At 37.0% G+C, this 18,705-nt stretch overlaps 1 protein-coding gene across 41 annotated transcripts in view; it reads right to left on the bottom strand.

Annotated features, from left to right (window-relative positions):
* The window catches only part of FHIT (fragile histidine triad diadenosine triphosphatase), a 1,651,033-nt gene that overhangs the window by 562,198 nt on the left and 1,070,130 nt on the right, over positions 1–18,705 (bottom strand). The gene's annotated exons all lie outside the window — the stretch shown is intronic.

The following is an 18,705-nucleotide window of genomic DNA, read 5'->3' as shown; positions in this document are numbered from 1 at the left end:
TGCAATCTTTATTAAAACATTGAAATTTAAACCAAAGATATGGTTCAAAGGATGAAGATGAATGGGGGTGGGTGAGGAGATGCTTTAGGGCTGCCACAAAACATCAAGCATTCTGAGAACACAATGGAAAGAGCTTAAGTTACGGAAACAGCAAAAAATAATGGCTTGCATTAAAAAAAAAAACAAAACCCTTAAAATATGCAGGAACTGGGCTAAGTAATTTATATTCATTACCTCACTAAATCCTTAAAGTGACTCCAAGTGCTAAGTACTATTATTATCCCCATTTAACATAAAAAGTAACACAGCCTCAGAGAGGTTAATTAACTAGCCCAGGGTCTTGTAGACAGTAGGCAGCTGGGCTATCCAACTTAAAACCATATTGCAATAATGCCTCCCAGCTGCTCCCAAAGGGCTTTCAGAAAGGGTGTGCACGTAAACTGGACTCTGGAATTGGGAGGGAAGAAAAGAGAAAGTAAATAGGAGGTCAGACCTCCTATTTCTCACCAGTGAGCCTTAACTTCATCCTGGGGGCTACAAGAAGATAAGTGAACTCCAATGAGAGGCAAAGAATGAGGTGGGGGACTATACATACTCCAGTACTGGGTGGGCTAACAATGGGTCCCCTCCAGAGCACCAAAATCAATTAGAATCAAGGAGAATTCAACCACAGGTTAAAGTTCTACAGTAAGTACAAAGCAAGAAAGAATTTGAGAGATACCAGAATATGTCACTCCAAAATACTCCTTTTTGGGATATGGATTACTTGGAGATAAACTCCACTGGAAACCAACAGACTCACGAAAAACTCTAAAAATGGGATTACAAACATGTAAAGGAAATTTTCATGTATAAAGGAAATTTCCATATGTGAAGTTGCCGCCCTCTCCCGCACCTGGAAGAGCTGGACTCTAACACTTCCACACTTCTCCCTTGATAAGAGTGTTTAAGTTGCTCAATCGTGTCCAATTCACTGCGACCCCGTGGATTGTAGCCTGCCAGGCTCCTCTGTCTATGAAATTCTCCAGGCAAGAATACTGGAATGGGAAAGCGTATGATTAAATCTTTGTAACAAACCTTACTAAACAACTCTTATTTACCATACTTCTACTGGTCACTTTCCTATAATTTGCTTCCCCCACTCAAAAATCCGAAATCTGTTTTCCTTTAGCCTAAGATGGTATGTGGGTTTCCCTGGTGGCTCACTGGTTAAGAATCCTGCCAATACAGGATACATGAGTTTGATCCCTAGGTTGGGGGGATCCCCTATAGAAGTAAACAGTAACCCACTCCAGTATTCTTGCCTAGGAAATCCCATGGACAGAGGAGCCTGGCAGGCTACCATCCATGGGTCGCAAAAGAATCAGAAATGACTTAGTGACTAAACAACAACCACAAAGATGGTTTATTGGTCCAAGTTCTAACCAGCACTTTGAGTTACTCACCTCTGGGTACCCCTATGTTTTACATGTGTGATGCACATGTTAATAAACTTATGTTTATTTCTCTCTTGTTAATCTGCCTTTGGCCAACCTCATTTACAGGACCCCAAGTGGAGAAACTAAGATGAGTAAAGAGAAAGATTTGTCCTTCCCTAAGCTTTGTGATAAAACAATATTCAAAACATCTTTAAACACATGTGAAAAATCAAGTCTGAATTTTGTGCACCTAATTTTGTGCAACTATAATTACCTGAGGGAGAGAAAATGTGTTATCATGGAAGACTTAGCAAAAACATCCTACCAGTTCTAAGGGCCATTGAGGTGTAGGAGGTTGGTTCACACTTGAAGGTGTGCCAATTAAATATGATGACTATGGCAAATTAGTGAGTAAAAAAGTACGATATTTAAGTACCTTGCTTACTGGATTACTGCCACTGTGAGAGACTTTTCTCTCCCAAAAAACATAAAATAGAGGGTGTCAGGAGAGATAAAGTGTAAAATACAGAAGCTATTTTTCCTACTCCAAGGTGGGAGTATTAGGAAACTTGATGTATTAACTTTTATTTAGAAGTTTGCAAACTTTTAACAAATAAGTAGACTACCAAACTAAAAACATTTTTTTACGGTTTTAGATTTAACATACTGTAAGTACTTTTGGAACCCTAATGAATTCTAATAAAATTTTTCATTATGTTACTTTTTTACTTACACTTAAGACAGAGAAGAAAAGGAAAATAAAATATATATACTCCATCAACTCTAAGATGGCACTGACTGTAAAAAAAAAACAATGATTTCAAAGAGGCTAAAAATGGGGGTAAAAAACGCACATCTTAGAATTTAAAAAAGTGCAATGTTATGATCACCATTATCAGTCTGGCTGATGTGAAAGTTCTTTCAGTATTTTAAAATACAAGAGTTTTTAGCAAGGTAGTCTATTCAAATGTGAGAGATCCTGATGATGATCCAGGAGTGAAGCGGAAACAAACTTCAAGACATACAGAGAAGAAACCAGTCAATGTCAGTGAACCTGAAGCTCCAATACTTCGGCCAACTGATGCAAAGACCCAACTCACTGGAAAAGACCCTGATGCTGGGAAAGATTGGGGATGACAATCTTTTGGAGAAAGAAGGAGGATGACAGAGGATGAGATGGTTGGATGGCATCACTGACTCAATGGACATGAGTTTGAGCAAAGTTTGGGAGACAGTGGAGGACAGAGGAGCCTGGCGGTTTTCCCAATTGGTGCTAGTGGTAAAGAACCTGCCCCCCAACACAGGTAGATGTACAAGACCTGGGTTTGATTCCTGGGTAGGGAAGATACCTTGGAGGAGGACACAGCAACCCATTCCAGTATTTTTGCTTGGATATCCCCACAGATAGAGGGGCCAACTAATAAAAACTCGGACATGATTGAAGCGACTGAACAACAATATCAGATCAGATGAAAACTGCTCTATGGTAAACTAAATCGAGGAGATACTTTAAGGGATAAACTTGGCTTTTAAATGTGACTACCAAACTAATATTTGGTATATGGCAAGATCTAAAGCATATCATTGTATAATCTTTTAAAGTTAAGAACATTACTTTCAACAAATACAAATTAAACATGTAAAAAATTAAATTTATGTTATTAATGAGAGAACTAGCAGGATGGCAAGATGTATCAGAATACACCAACTCTTTGGTATGTGCATTAGTTTGAGCTAACAGACTCAGGAACCGGCTTTTTTTTTTTTTTTTTTTAAGACACAGGCTTTCCTTTTGTAAAAGAAATTTCCATTTATAAGGGAAATTTCCATTTATAAAGATCTCCACACTCTTGGCAGTCTTATGAGTGGAGAAGGCACTGATTTCAACATGCTTAACAAGCCTTATTAAACAACTCTGTCTACCATAGTTTTCTTGGTAATCTTCCCATAACTTGCCTCCCCAAACTCCCTTTTGTTTTAGCCTAAGACAGTATATAAACCTAGGTTTTAACCATCTTTTTGGGTTACTCTTTGGACTGCAAGGAGATCCAATCGGTCAATCCTAAAGGAAATCAGTCCTGAATATTCACTGGAAGGACTGATGCTGAAGCTGAAGTTCCAAAACTTTGGCTACCCTATGCGAAGAACCGACTCATTGGAAAAGACCCTGATCCTGGGAAGATTGAAGGCAGCAGGAGAAGGGGATGACAGAGGATGAGATGGTTGGATGGCATCACTGACTCGATGGACATGAGTTTGAGCAAGCTCTAAGAGTTGGTGATGGACAGGGAAGTCTGGCGTGCTGCAGTCCATGGGGTCGCAAAGAGTTGGACATGACTGAGCGACTGAACTGAATTGGGTTACTCATCACTGGTGCTTCCATGTACACATGTGCAATGCCCATGTTAATTATTTCTGCTTTTTTTCAATTGTTATCTGCCTTTGTCTAGTCTCATTCACAGAGCTCTAGTTGGAAAACTTAAGATTGACAGAGAAAAAAAATTTTTCTTCCCCTAAAATGTTAATATTGATTCATAGAGAATTAAAGAGTCAACTAAAAAATAGGTAATGACAGCATCCAAATTATCTGACTTCTTGCTTCTGGAAACCAGTGATGGTTGAGAAATCCCTCTAATTTTTTTCTTTTCCAAGAGTTCCCCACCTTTCTGTCTCTTGGGAAATAACTTAGGAAAGGAATCAGCCTTGCTAGTATGACTTAGATAAGACTTGCTCTCATAACTTTCATAAGATGGTATTTGTTTACCTGTGTCAAGGCCAGACACAGACACTTCTTCTTTTATATCTAGCCAACTTCCCATTCTTGGTCTCATGATTAGCTGAGATTGAAACCCTGTGTAACTCCCAAATCACCTCCACCCAGAGATATACATTTCCTGTTCAGCTCACTGACTGCACAACAACCCCAACTAATGTTTAGGATTGTCTTTTTGATGATTTGGTCCCTTCATCACTATCAAACTACTCTCTTTATTCCTGCTACTATGCCTTCTATGAAATTGTAAAAAAAATGACTGATTATACAACTTACATGAAATCACAAAGGAAATGACCAAATCAATTTTGAAAAAGAAGAACAAAGTCTGAAAACTTAACACTACCTAGTTTCCTAACATAATAGAAATCTACAGTAATCAAGACAGTATGGTTATTATTTTAAAGATAGATATATGCATAGCTCAACAAAACAGAAAAAAGAATCCAGAATAGACCCACACACTTATGGTCAATAATTTCAGCAAAGGTGGCAAGGTACTACAATAAATAAAATAATTCTTTTTCAACAAATAGTCCTGGTACAAATGGCTACCCTCTCAGAAAATCTCAATTATCTTTTTGCTCTATACACAAAAGATGACTCAAAATTAATTGTAGACCTAAGAAAGTAAGCTAATACCATACAACTTTCAGAGAAAAAAATTATAGCAGAAAATATTCACAACTTTGGATGAAACAAAAATTCCTTAGCACATAGAAAGCATAATCAATAAAGAAAAGAAATGACTCAGATTTGCAGAAAGTTTAAAACTCTAGCTCCTTAAAAGACACAGATGAAAATTAAAAATGTAAGTTTCAGAATAAAAGAAAATATTTCTAATGCATATATCTAGTAAAGGACTCATATCCAGGATAATAAATAACATACACTCAATAGTAAGATAGCTCAATTACAATGAGCAAAAGAGTTGAGATGACATTACACACAAAAAAAATTCTAAGCACAAGAAAGTGCGTAGTCGCTCAGTGGTGTCTGACTCTTTGCAACCCCATGGACTGACTAGCTCACCAGCCTACTCTGTCCATGGAATTTTCCAGGCAAGAATACTACAGTGGGTTGCCATTCCCTTCTTCAGGGGATCTTCCCCACTCAGGGATTGAATCCAGGTCTTGCACACTGCAGGCAGTTTCTTAGATATCTCAGCCACCAGGAAAGCCCAAGAAAGATGCTTATTATTAGTCATTAGGGAAATGCAAATTAAAACCAAATGAGATATCACTACAATCAATAGAATGGCTAAAATTAAAAAGCCTGAAAATATCAAGCATTGAGAAGGACAGATAGCAAAGTTTCACGAAGTATAAATTGATAAAACCACTTTGCAGTTGGCAATTTCTTATAAAAATTAATTATAAATACATAATATGACTCTGTACTCATACTTCTGGGTATTTAATCAAGAGAAATGCAAACACATTCTCCAAAATGACTTGTACATAGACAATCATAACAGCTTTCTGCATAGTAGCCACAAAACAGAAACAACTCAAATGTCTACTGCTAGATAGCTAACCAAATGCTGCTATATACAGTACTATACGCCAATAAAAAAGGAGTAAACTATTGATAGACGCAACAGCAGAATGAGAAAAGAAGCCAGACACAAAGGTACATGCTGCATAATTCCACGTATGTTAAATTCTAGAAGAACCAAACTAACCTATAGTGACAGAAAGCAAATTAGTAGACATCCAGGTTGGGGTATAGGGAGGAGTTAGATTGCAAGAGTTCAGAAGCACCATTGGGTTAGCCAAAAAGTTCAGATTTTTGCGTAAATTGTTACAGAAAAAATCCAAAAGAACTTTTTGGCCAATCCAATATTTGGTTTCATGGAACTATTCTACAGCTTGTGTGGTCACATGTATATACATTTCACAAAATTCAACACATTAGTACACTTTAAATGACTGTGTTTTCTTCTATATAAACTGTATCAAAAATTAAAACTAAATAAATAATGTGCTTGGCTTTTACACATTTTTCAACCTGTTCTTCCCTTTACAATCTAGCTGATCATACTGGAATAATTTGCAGCCTCCCTTGAAATAGGTCTGGGAGAAAGTGAAAGTAACTATTTTTTTAAATTGAATATATTTTAGATTTATTTTGGGAACTTCACCAATTATCTGAAAAATCAGGGGGCAAAATTTCTTTTGACTCATTTTGATCTACTGAAATTAAACTTAGTATATCCTGAGGTAGTTGGCTAAGAATACCACCAACAAAATATGCACCATCATCTTCTACTGTATTCACCAAAATGGGGGAGAAAAATAATAGAGATGAATCCAAAGAGAAAACCTCCCATCAAATTTTCCATTCATCCTTAATTTTCAACATTTAAATTCTTTTGGGGGGGTGTGCGGAATGTTCTCCAAGGACTACCCTGTGGCACTACCCTAGTAGACAAATGTAACACTCTTCTGTACAGACAGGATCAAGCAGCAAAAGCAAAAACAGGAAAAGACATATTTAAGCATTAAAGGGATTTTCAATTCATTTAGCTGTACATTCATTAGTAAAGCCCTTCTACCAATAATTTGCTTCACATTACACATATCAAAACCAATGGTTAGAGAAGCTTTAAGAAAAAAGAAAGACAAAGAAGTCTGACCACGGAAGGTTGTCACAAGGGATGTAATTTAAGAAGAGATTCAGAAACCTCCCAGCACACATCTCACCTCACCACTAAAAGATGCAGGATAGAGCCTGCCTGTCTTATTTAATCCTCATAAAAACTAAATATATTATATATCTATTAAAAGATATTAAGGTAATAGATAGCTCATATAAAAGTGCAAAGGAGAGAATACCACAAGTGAAGGCTCTAGAATTCTCTGCAAAGTGGGAATGACTTCAATATCCAAGCAGTTGGATGTGGATTTTGGTTGTCCTCCTTCCTTTATTTAGGTAGTTCTGAAATGCTCAAGGGAATTAGAGTTACTATACAGTGTCACCTACCAAAATCACTTAAACATCATGGGCCACTAAGGATTTTCTCAAGGAAATTTTGAAGGAATGTGATTTTCACCTAACCTAGAGCTTCTAAAGTTTTTATTCATATTATGTCCCTAATGAGCCTTTTTAAATATTTCCCCCTAATTGTTCCCCTAAAGTTTTAACACCACAGATTTCTTATGCATCTCTTTATGTACTATGTGTATATCTTTTATACATGAATAAAAGCAAGATGTTTATTGCTTTCCAAAACTAATTTTCACCCACCAGAGGGTAATATCACCCCCACTGTGAAAAAACATGACCTAATGTGATCTCTAGTTTAATGCATGCCCTCCTCTCATACCTTCAATGGCTTCTTTCAAAGGAAGGTCTATTTCCAAGAGCCTTCTTACTTAGGTACACATACTGAAGTTTGTTTTCTTCACACCAGTTGTTTCTGAATTTTTCTAATAAAGCACATGTTGGTTGTGAATAAGGGATGCACACTGTGAAGATGAAAACAAGCTGTATACACACTCAGCAAAGGAGGAAATGTATTTGGTCTTTAGTATCTCAAAACATTATGTGATTTGGGAAAGAACTGTCTTTTTAACAATGATCCTGGAACAAGTAGGCATCCATCTGTAAAATAAAACATTTGGGCACCTACCTCACATCATATACAAAACTTAAGTCAAAAGGGATCAAAGGTCTAAATGCAAGTGTTTAAAACATAAAACTTAGAAGAAAACATAAGTGTAAATTTTGTGGTCACAGATGAGGCAATGTTTTCTTAGGTGTGACCCCAAAAGCACAAGCAACAATAATAACAAAAATAGATAAACTGAACTTCCTCAAAATTTGAAAGTTTGTGCTTCAAAGACACCACCAAGAAAGTGAGAAGACGATGAAAAGAATGGGAGAAAAAATTTGTAGATCATATTATCTGATAAGGAATCTGTGTGTAGTATATGTAAAATTCTTACAATTCAGTAAATACATAGACAACCCAAATTTTTAAAAATGAAGAAAGGATCTAAATACTTTTCTCCAAACACAACAAACAAATGACCAGTAAACACAGGAAAAGACACTGAACAACATCAGCTGTTAGAGAAATACAAATCAAAAAGAGAGAGAGGTATAGAGAAATACAAATCCAAAGCACAGTGAGGTATCACCTCCCAGCCATAAAAATAGCTACAACAAAACACAAAAGTTAATAAGTGGTGACAGTTGGAAGAAATTAGAACCTTCTGTTGATGATAATGTAAAATGGTACATTCACTGCTGATGGTAACGGACAATGGTGCATCCACTTTGGAAAACATTAAGCATTTCCTCCAGAGGTTAAATGTAGAGTGACTCTATGATCTGGCAATTGCACCCCTATCTGTATGCCCAAGAGAAACAAAAATCTCTGTCCACACAAAAATTTGTGCATGTTTATAACAACATTATTCACAGTTATTTGTGTTTGCCAAAAGTAGAAAGAACTCAAATATTCATCAATTAATAAAAAGATAGAATGTAATATTATTAGCAACAAAAATAAATGAAATTTCTGATACATCCAACTTGGATAAACCTTGAAAACATGATACTAAGTGATATGAACAGGCATAAGAAGTCACATATTGTGTGATGCCATTTACATGAAATACCTGGAGTAGGCCAATATAGAGAGTCAGAAAGTAGATTAGTGATTGCCTAGGGATGCTGGGGTTAGTGACAAATGGAGAGTAAATGCTGTGACTATAGGGTTTCTCTTTTGGGTGATGAAAATTGATTGTGGTGATGGTTGCATAACTCTGTGAATATACTAAAAACTATGGAATTGTACATGTTACATGGGCAGCTGTTACGGTACGTGAATTAGATTTTAATAAAGCTGTTACCTAAAAAAATCAGAAACAAAGAATAAAGAAACAATCAGATTCTCTGATCCTCCTTCCACTCCCTAGAACCAGGGGGATGCCATGACTCTACCCTGGTGAATGACACCAACTTTGTCCTTACAGAGAATAAAACAGAGGTTTTCTGAACTTGGAGGATGCCAGGCACATTAATAGCAAGACTCTGGGAAGAGAATTCCTCAGGAATATGGAAGTGATAACACTGGAAGTGTGTGAACATCTGGAGAAGGAACTGAGACAACTGGTGAAGAGTTTGAGGCTGAGAAAGTGAAAAGTATTTAGAAAATAAAATGAATTACAAGGCAAGACAATTATTACTTAGAGAGAAAACAATAGGCAGGAAAAGGACAGGGATGGTAGGAATGCCATTGTTCAGCTTTAAGAGGCATTAAAAAAAAAAAAATTAATCTACCGTCTGTTTTCTAATTTTGTCAATGGTGTCCCTTTTTTATAGTATGTGTTTTTTTTTTCCTTTCCAGTACAAGAATAATTCTAAATGTCACATATTGCATTTAGCTGTAACTTTTATACATTTTTATCCTCATTTTTCTTTTTTTTCTGACTGTGCCTCGCAACATGTAGGATCTGAGTTCCCCAACCAGGGATCAAACCCATGCCCTTTGCAGTGGAAGTGTGGAGTCTTATCCACTGGACTGCCAGGGAAGTCCCTAGATGGCATTTAAACAGTACATTGATGTATATATTGAATATTTATTTCATCAAAATTAGAGTAAAACTAAGGGTTTCCCTGGTGTCTCAAATGGTAAAGAATCTGCCTGTGGTGCCGGAGACCCATGTTCCATCTCTGGGTCTGGAAGATCCCCTGGAGAGGGGAATGGTAACCCACTGCAGTATTCCTGCTTGGAGAATCCCATGGACAGAACAGTATGGCAGACTACAGTTCATGGGGTCGCAAAGAGTCGGACATGACTGAGTGACTAACACTTTCACATTTTCATACTGGGGTAAAGAAGGGAAGGAAGAAAGCATTATCTTTGAAATACAAGTGGAAGGATAAAGGAAAGTTAAGGCAGAAAATAAATTGCAAAAGTTTGAAATTAAAAAAAAAAAGCAATACAAAAACAGTTTTTTGAAATATAGAGGCAAAAAATAAAATAATCATTTTAAAAGAGGTGATGGGGAGTGAGGGAGAAGGAGGAAGGATGTTATAGACTTTGTTTTTGCAAAATAATGAAAGTTGTAGAATTATTTGATTGTATACATACATATAGTCAATGCAAAGTGCTTGTAAGTTGTATAATTTAATAATAAATTTCAAATGCCTTTTTGCCATTATTAAAAAAAAAAAAAGTTATGGTAATTTTGTTCCCAACGATGCTTTTATATAATATTTAAGGACTTTCATAGTAATAGAAAATAACTTATTTAGCAGGTAAAATGTTTAACCTAATTCCCTCAAATATTGAAGTAAAACTGCTTTCTAAGAATATTTGCAATGCTTATCCTAGGTTTCTGTGAGCCTTTTAACACAACGACAATTATCGCTATCTATGAAATCTCAGTTTGAGACACAGAAGGAATTAACTAACATCTGACTATTCTTCTATACTTAGTACTTTCTAACTTATATATCATTCACTCATTCATTCAACAAATATGGCAAGGGTTTAATAACAGTTGATTCAGGTGAAAAACAAAACAAGCAAAAAACACCTGGCCCAGGATTGCTCTTGACACATTTTTCTGGCATTATATTTGTGTCTAGATTGTCAACCAACATCAACATATGGGTGCAAATCAACTTACAGGGGCTGAGTTTGATATTTTATGAAACTTGGACTTCAGATCCTATGAAGCTATTATATGCACACATATTTGAAGGACATTTTAAAAAGTGCTAAACTATAAATATTCTGATTCACTGCTCTTTCACACCTACTAAAAATGACTTCGCACAACCACTAATCAGGAAGAAGGTTTTGGATCTCACTGAAAATGTCACTTAATAAATAACCTTTAAATTTAAATGCAAACTATGAATATCATTCATAGGTCCTCAAACTTGTCCTTGAAAGCTAAATGGGCAAAGAAGGCAACTAAAAAATTATTTTCTACCATTAACATTCTATTGTTTCAACTCTTTGAAAATGAGTCCAAACTTTAAAGTTTTTAGCATAATAGTCTTATGTTTAAAAATCTGAATCTCTTATAGCACTTAGAATGAGAATGCTAAATATAACTTTGGGATAATTTGCATTTGTCACTTCTCTGATTAAATCATTACCAGTTTTAGGGGAAATTATGCCTATATTTTATTTATAATAATGTATTAATTTATTATCTAGCCAAAAAGTGATTTTTTTTTTTTTTTTTTTTTTACAATATACCCCAATATAGTGAACATAAGTCTTGATACACATAGTATCAGTGGTGCAATCCTAAAATTATGGCAGGAAACATGACCTGGGATGGGCACAAAGACCAAGAGACTGAGTATTTGAGTAAATGCTGAGGGAAATTTTGAGACAGAATTTGCTGCCAGATACGATTAGATTATCTGGAGTTGGCTTTTTCATGAGATTAAAAAAAAAAAAACAAAACTTGATTGTAACATATTGTATGCCTTTATATCCTCCATAGTTCCTATGTCCACAAGGTCTGGTTGGTAGAATAATGGTCTCCTAAAGACGTCCACTTCTTAACCTCTGGAATCTTTGAATGTGCTGCCATGGCACAGGGGCCTCAAGTTTGCAGATGAAGTCAAGATAGTTCATCAGCTGACCTCAAAGTAGGAGATTATCCGATATCCTCTAGATGGGTTCAGAGTAAACACAAGGGTCCTTAAAACATGGAAGAAGGAGGCTGATGAGGGCACAGAGAAGAATGAGAAGGACTTGATTGGACCTTGCTGGCACTGAAGATGGAGAGAGGGGCCATGATGCAAGGAATACTGAAAAAGGCAAAGGAATGAATTCTCTTCTGGAGCCTCCAGAAAGTAAGTGAGCCCTGCCAACACCTTGGTTTTAGTTCAGTGAGACCTGTTCCAGACTTCTGACCTCCAGGACTACAAAATAAGCTGTTGTTGGGCTTCTCTGGCGGTCCATGGGTTAAGAATCTGCCCTGCAATGCAAGAGACACCGGTTCCGTCCCTGCTCCAGGAAGATTCCATATGCTGCAGAGCAACTAAGCCTATGAAGCACAACTACTGCTTGAAGCCTGCAAGCCCTAGAGCTGCAACAAGAGAAGCCACTGCAATCAGAAGCGCGCACACCACAACTAAGAAAGACTGTGCATAGCAACGAAGACCCAACAGAGCCAAAAAATAAATAAATAAATAAATAAACTACTGTTGCTTTAGGCCACTAAGTTTAGGTAATATGGATACACTAGAAAAGGAATACAGTTTTAATCAGTAAATACTCTCAAAATAAAAATAACAATTGAGAAGAAAACAGCTAAGAAAATAAATATGGCCATTCAAGGCATCTTCATTTTGCCATATCTTCAAATTACTTGAAACCTTAAGTTGGTACATTCAGTCACTGAAATTTTATCCATTTATGCACTCATTTAAAATCTCCAATTTGAACTGGAAACAGTTTTTTCCCACTGACCAACAGCTACAGTATCTGGGAAAGTAGTCTCTGTGTGGGCATTTTCCTAATGCTCTGTGACTGCACCGCGGGCAATACATCTCAACAACATAAAAAAAAAATGTTTTTGCTCATCACTTTAAGGAGATATTTTTACACCTTTTCATTGTTTATGCTTTAAACATAAAATAGATTTTACAGACTATGAGTACAAAGAACCATCTTTTGATATAAACAGTTCATCTTTTGTCTATTTCTTCACTTGACCAGCATTTACTAAAATTACAATACGCTCACATTGAGAATCTGAAGGTTTGAGGACTAACACATGGTCACTGTCCTCGAGGATTGAGTGTCCTCAAGAATTTAGGTGAGTTGAAGGAGACAGGGATGTCTTAAAGCAAGGGTTTAAAAATGGAATTCACAAAATGTATGGGAACTCAGAATGAAAAATTATCAACTTCATTAAAAGCTGTATTCCAAAACATAAAAAATAAGAAGGAACACACTTATGGTTGAACGTACTCTGAAGCTAAAGATTAGTTGAAACGAATGTATTGGATGGAAGACTCTCTTGAATGTCTCTGTTGCCCCATAATCATTCTCTTAGAATGATCCCTTCACTTGCCTCTGTACACATTCAGACTAAAATGACTGAGGGTTACCTCTGACCTATATAGGCCAGACAATCAGAGTCTTTCACTCCAGAGAATTTACAACTAGAATTCAGGGAAGGAGTTCATCTCTGCTGATGAAGTGAAGTTGCAGAGAGGCAGATCTGTGTGTCTATAGCATAGAATCCTTATGTTATTTCAAGTTACTCTGAGTTCTGTTGCTTGCACAGTGAGGTAGTTCTATCTTCATGGAACAGACTCCACATTTCTCTAATCCAGGCATTCGCCTCAATGACCTCCCCAACTGTATGGGGATAGGAAAGCAGTTTCCCCTTTTAGGGATCAGGGAGCAGAATTCAGATAAAGCTGGGCAGGTACAAAAGCACTTGAACTCTAGATTATCATATAAATGCAAAACTTCAAAAACTGTAACTGGTTATGAAATATTCACAGAATGACTCCTATTAAAAGCCAAATGGGAGGATTTTTCAGCAAAAAAAAAAAAAAAAAAAAAAGGTAGAAAAAAAAGCTCAAATTAAAATTGGCTACAATAGAAAGCAGGGCTTTATATTTGACTTCAGAGATTAATGCAGCTTTGGTCATTTTGAAGAGTGAAAGAGAGATGGGAGAGAAGGAGGTAATGGTGGGAAGAGAAACCACACAGAAGCCGAGGGATGACAACTGGAAAGGATTCACCTTCTAGGAGAAAGCTGGTTTTTCTATTAAACCATGTCATACAGCAGACTGTACAAAAGATGATTTTCTTTCACTAGCAGATAGAAATGGCATCAAAAGACAACTTTTAAAAATCTCCAACTAGCAAAGGCAGGGTGTTCTACCAAAATTGGCAGAATGGGACTAATGTCCGACCTACAGGGGATGTTATTCCTATTGTGTATTATCAAGAATCGATAGAATGGTATACAGGCACAGCTGCTGTTTGGGGGGCTACTTTATGGCGCCTTGTCCTTGATGTTCTGATGGCTTGTTATCTTTGAGGCCAGCATAGACAAGAAAAATAAGAAAGTGAAACCTTACTTTATGCTAGCACCCTATGAACATCTCTGATCATAGGCTTGTTCAATAAGGAGCTACAAATTGGCTAAAACAGAGTTGAGCAATGGTCTAAAAACAATTTCACGTACCAATGCTAGAAACCAGCTCTCTATACATTAAAGTGTTTAGTAACTATCTTGATCAAATGATAGACATTTTTTGGTACATATGCTCTCCTTTACCACAGAATGCACTTCACCACATCGCTGCCACAATCGAATAAAATTTATGCCACAAGGAATAAAACTCCTTGACATGGGTCTTATTAATGGTTTCTTGGATTTAACACTTTAAAGTGTCATATGCAACAAAAGCATACGCAACAACATAAACAAATGGAACTTGGTCAAACTAAAAATGCTCTATATACCAAGATAAAGTATCAATGAAGTGAAATGAAAACTTACAGACTGGGGAAAAGTATTTGCAAATTAAGTATGTAATAAGGAGTTAATATCTAAAATACATAGGAAACTCATGCAACTCAATAGAAAGAAAACAAATAACTAAGTTTTAAAAATGGGCAAAGAACCTGAACATTTTTCTAAAGGCAAAATGATATATGAAAGTCCAAAAGGTTCATGAAAAGATGCTCATCACTAGCCACAAACTAAAGGTAAATTAAAACCACAATGAGATATCACTTCACGCTTGCTAGAATGGTGATCATCAAAAATATAGCAAGTTAAAAAAGTCTAGTGTGCATGTGAGAAAAGAGAACCCTTCTGCAGGTGAGATTATAAATTGATACATATACTATGGAAAACAGTATGAAAGAGACTCAAAAAATTAACATGGAACTAACGAACGATCTAGCAGTTTCACTTTAGGGAATATACACAAAGGAAATAAAAACACTAACTCAAAAAGTATCCAGATTCTCATGTTCATAGCAGCACTATTTCCAATAGCCAAGATATGGAACAATGTTAAATGTCTACCTTGGTATGAATAGATAAAGAAGTTGTGAGATACACACACACACGTATATAAATACATGAATATACAGTGGATTATTAGTTAGCCATTAAAAATGAGAAAATCCTACCATTTGTGACATTGCAGGTGATCTTGAAAGCATTATACTAAGTGAAATAATTCAAAAAGAGGACAAATACTCTATGATTTCAGTTATATGTGAAATCTAAACAGCAACAACAAACATACAGTTGTAAGATAAGTAACTACTACGGACGGGATGTAATGTACCCCATAGCGACTACAGTTAATACTACTGTAGGATACAGAGTTGTTTAAGAGAGTAACTCCTAGGAATTATCATCAAGAAAAGAAAAAAAAAAAAAGAGCCTTAAGTTATGCCAGGCTGAGTTTTTGTTGATAGTGTTGATCCTTCCTCTTCTGTTCTATGAAGATATTTAGCCTTCATTCTTGCAATATCAACACTTAGCATAGCACAGAGGTGATATTCAAACAACATCTGCATATGCTAAGAGAGTAGACAGTGATGTTTAGGCTATATGCACATTCTGAATTCCTGTGAGCTATCACTAAACTCCAGGTGTAAAGCACCACTTTTTGTTTATTGCTTCATTGAATCCTTACAACAACCTAAGGAGAAAACCGGGGCACAGGAACCCGTCTAAGGTCATCGAGGCAGCAACTTGGAGTGGAGACCTAGACCCAGTCAGCCTAGCTCCAGACTCAAGCCCTACACCACTCTTCAGTGCTGTTATTCATATTGCAGTCAATCCATCCATGCTTTGCCGATGGGCTAGCAGATGGGGTGCTCTGAGGGATGCAAAAACAAACAGGACTGTAATCTCACTCTCCAGGAGTTACAGTGGTGTTAATACAACTATTCCAGTCGGAGACAGAATCTGACAAGCACTGCTAGAAATGAGGCTCCCAGTGCATCAGACAGAAACACAACTCTTAGCTAGCACGGACCAGCGACAATGGCCTTGGCCTCAGGAATATAGATACTGAAGAATTTTGAAGATTTGCAGAGATGGAGGACCAGATAATATTCAGCAAAATCACCACACAACAGGAAAAACAGTGTGCCTGGAATCACATGGGGCATAAGGCACCTATGTTGTGTGTGCTCAGTCTCTTAGTCGGGTCCGACTCTTTGAGACCCCATGGACTGTAATCGGTCAGGCTTCTCTGTTCATGGGGACAGAGGCATTCTCCAGACAAGAATACTGGAGGGGATAGCCATTGCCTTCTCCAGGGGATCTTTCTAACCAAGGGATAGAACCCAGGTCTCCTGCATTGCAGGCAGATTCTTTACCGTCTGAGCCACCAGGGAAGCCTAAGACACCTCTAGAAAGAGCTGATGATGAGTTCTTAGTAATTCATACTCTACCTGAGGCATACAGAGGTGGACTCACTGAGGACTCCGAAACTAAGCAGAGAATACTCTGATGTTCTGTATTTTAGTGACCATGAAGATGCCAGTAAGTGGTTGCTTTTGCACAAACTGAGTCTGAAGTTATACAGACAGAAATGTTAAAGTTATTAAATAGTCCCTAAACTCAGCAGAGAGGGAGTTGGATGTACCTATCAATCAAGATAGATAAAATCTCCACTATAAATGCCACATTACACACGTGTGAAGGGCTTTGGATTTAGAAAAGGCAGAGGAATCAGAGACCAAATTGCCAACATCTGTTGTATCATAGAAAAAGGAAGAGAGTTCCAGAAAACCATCTACTTCTGCTTTATTGGCTACGCCAAAGCCTTTGACTATGTGGATCACAAAAAACTGTGGAAAATTCTTCAGGAAATTGGAATACCAGATCACCTTACCAGCCTCCTGAGAAATCTGTAGGCAGGTCAAGAAGCACCAGTTAGAACTGGATATGGAACAATGGACTGGTTCCAAATTGAGAAAGGAGCACTTCAAGGCTGTATATTGTCACCCTGCTTATTTAACTTATATGCAGAGTACATCATGAGAAATGCTGGGCTGGATGAAGCATAAGCTGGAATCAAGATTGCAGGAGAAATATCAATAACCTCAGATATGCAGATGACACCATCCTTATGACAGAAAGTGAAGAAGAACTAAAAGCCTCTTGATGAACATGAAAGAGGAGAGAGTGAAAAAGTTGGTTTAAAGGTCAACATTCAGAAAACTAAGATCATGGCATCCGGTCCCATCACTTCATGGCAGATAGATGGGGAAACAGTGGAAACAATGGCTGACTTTATTTTTCTGGGCTCCAAAATCAATGCAGATGGTGATTGCAGCCATGAAATTAAAAGATGCTTACTCTTTGGAAGGAAAGTTATGACCAACCTAGACAGCATATTAAAAAGCAGAGACATCACTTTGTCAACAAAGGTCTGTCTAGTCAAGGCTATAGTTTTTCCAGTAGTCATGTATGGATGTGAGAGTTGGACTATAAAGAAAGCTGAGCACTGAAGAATTGATGCTTTTAACTGTGGTGTTGGAGAAGACTCTTGAGAGTCCCTTGGACTGCAAGGAGATCCAACCAGTCCATCCTAAATGAGATCAGTCCTGAGTGTTCATTGGAAGGACTGATGTTGAAGCTGAAATTCCAATACTTTGGCCACCTGATGTGAAGAGCTGACTCACTGGAAAAGACCCTGATGCTGGGAAAGATTGAAGATGGGAGAGAAGGGGATGACAGAGGATGAGATAGTTGGATGGCATCACCAACTTGATGAACATGAGTTTGAGCAAGCTCTGGAAGTTGGTGATAGACAGGGAAGCCTGGTATGCTGCAGTCTATGGGGTTGCAAAGAGTTGGACATGACTGAGCAATTGAACTGAACTGAATTGTTCCATTAAGTCAACTGTAAACAAACACATTTGAAAATGGAACTCTAGAGCCCCATCCATTCACACTAACAAAAGCAGATGACTGACAGTGATGGTTAATCGAGTGGTATCCTTTGAATTGGGCCTTGGATGGACTCTCAAAGTAACCAGTGGCTAAGAATTCAGTTTCAGCTTAAACGACTCACTGACACACTCAGTGAGCTAATGTGCTCACTATTTTTCTAAAAGCCAAACAATAGGTTGATGGAAAAACTACACATACCAGGCCTGAGAAGGTACTCTACTCAAAATGCAAGATTTACAGAAAGAGCATGTGTATGGTAAGAAATATTTGCTTACACAGGCAACTTTATCACTGCCTTTTAGTTAGCTGGAAAATGAAGATTTAGAGATTTGGGGATTTCTCTAATGTTCTGCATAAGCCCAGGTACAATTTTAAAACTTTCTATTTCTTTGAAGTAATATTCAGTTCTCTTTCAGAAGAAATTGTATTAACTTAGAAATGTAATTCTTCTGTTTAGAAGAAAAGTTTCACAATTCTTTTTGATGACTACATTGGCAGTGTGTTTCTAGTCACTGTCAACAAACAAAGTTACAGTAAATAACCATGTATAGGTAGCAATTAACAATACCTCCTA

This window comes from Giraffa tippelskirchi, chromosome 9, assembly GCF_054371585.1.
Source record: "Giraffa tippelskirchi isolate mGirTip1 chromosome 9, T2T-mGirTip1v1.2.pri, whole genome shotgun sequence".
Classification (NCBI taxonomy): domain Eukaryota; kingdom Metazoa; phylum Chordata; class Mammalia; order Artiodactyla; family Giraffidae; genus Giraffa; species Giraffa tippelskirchi.
This window is presented reverse-complemented; position numbering and strand designations above follow the sequence as displayed.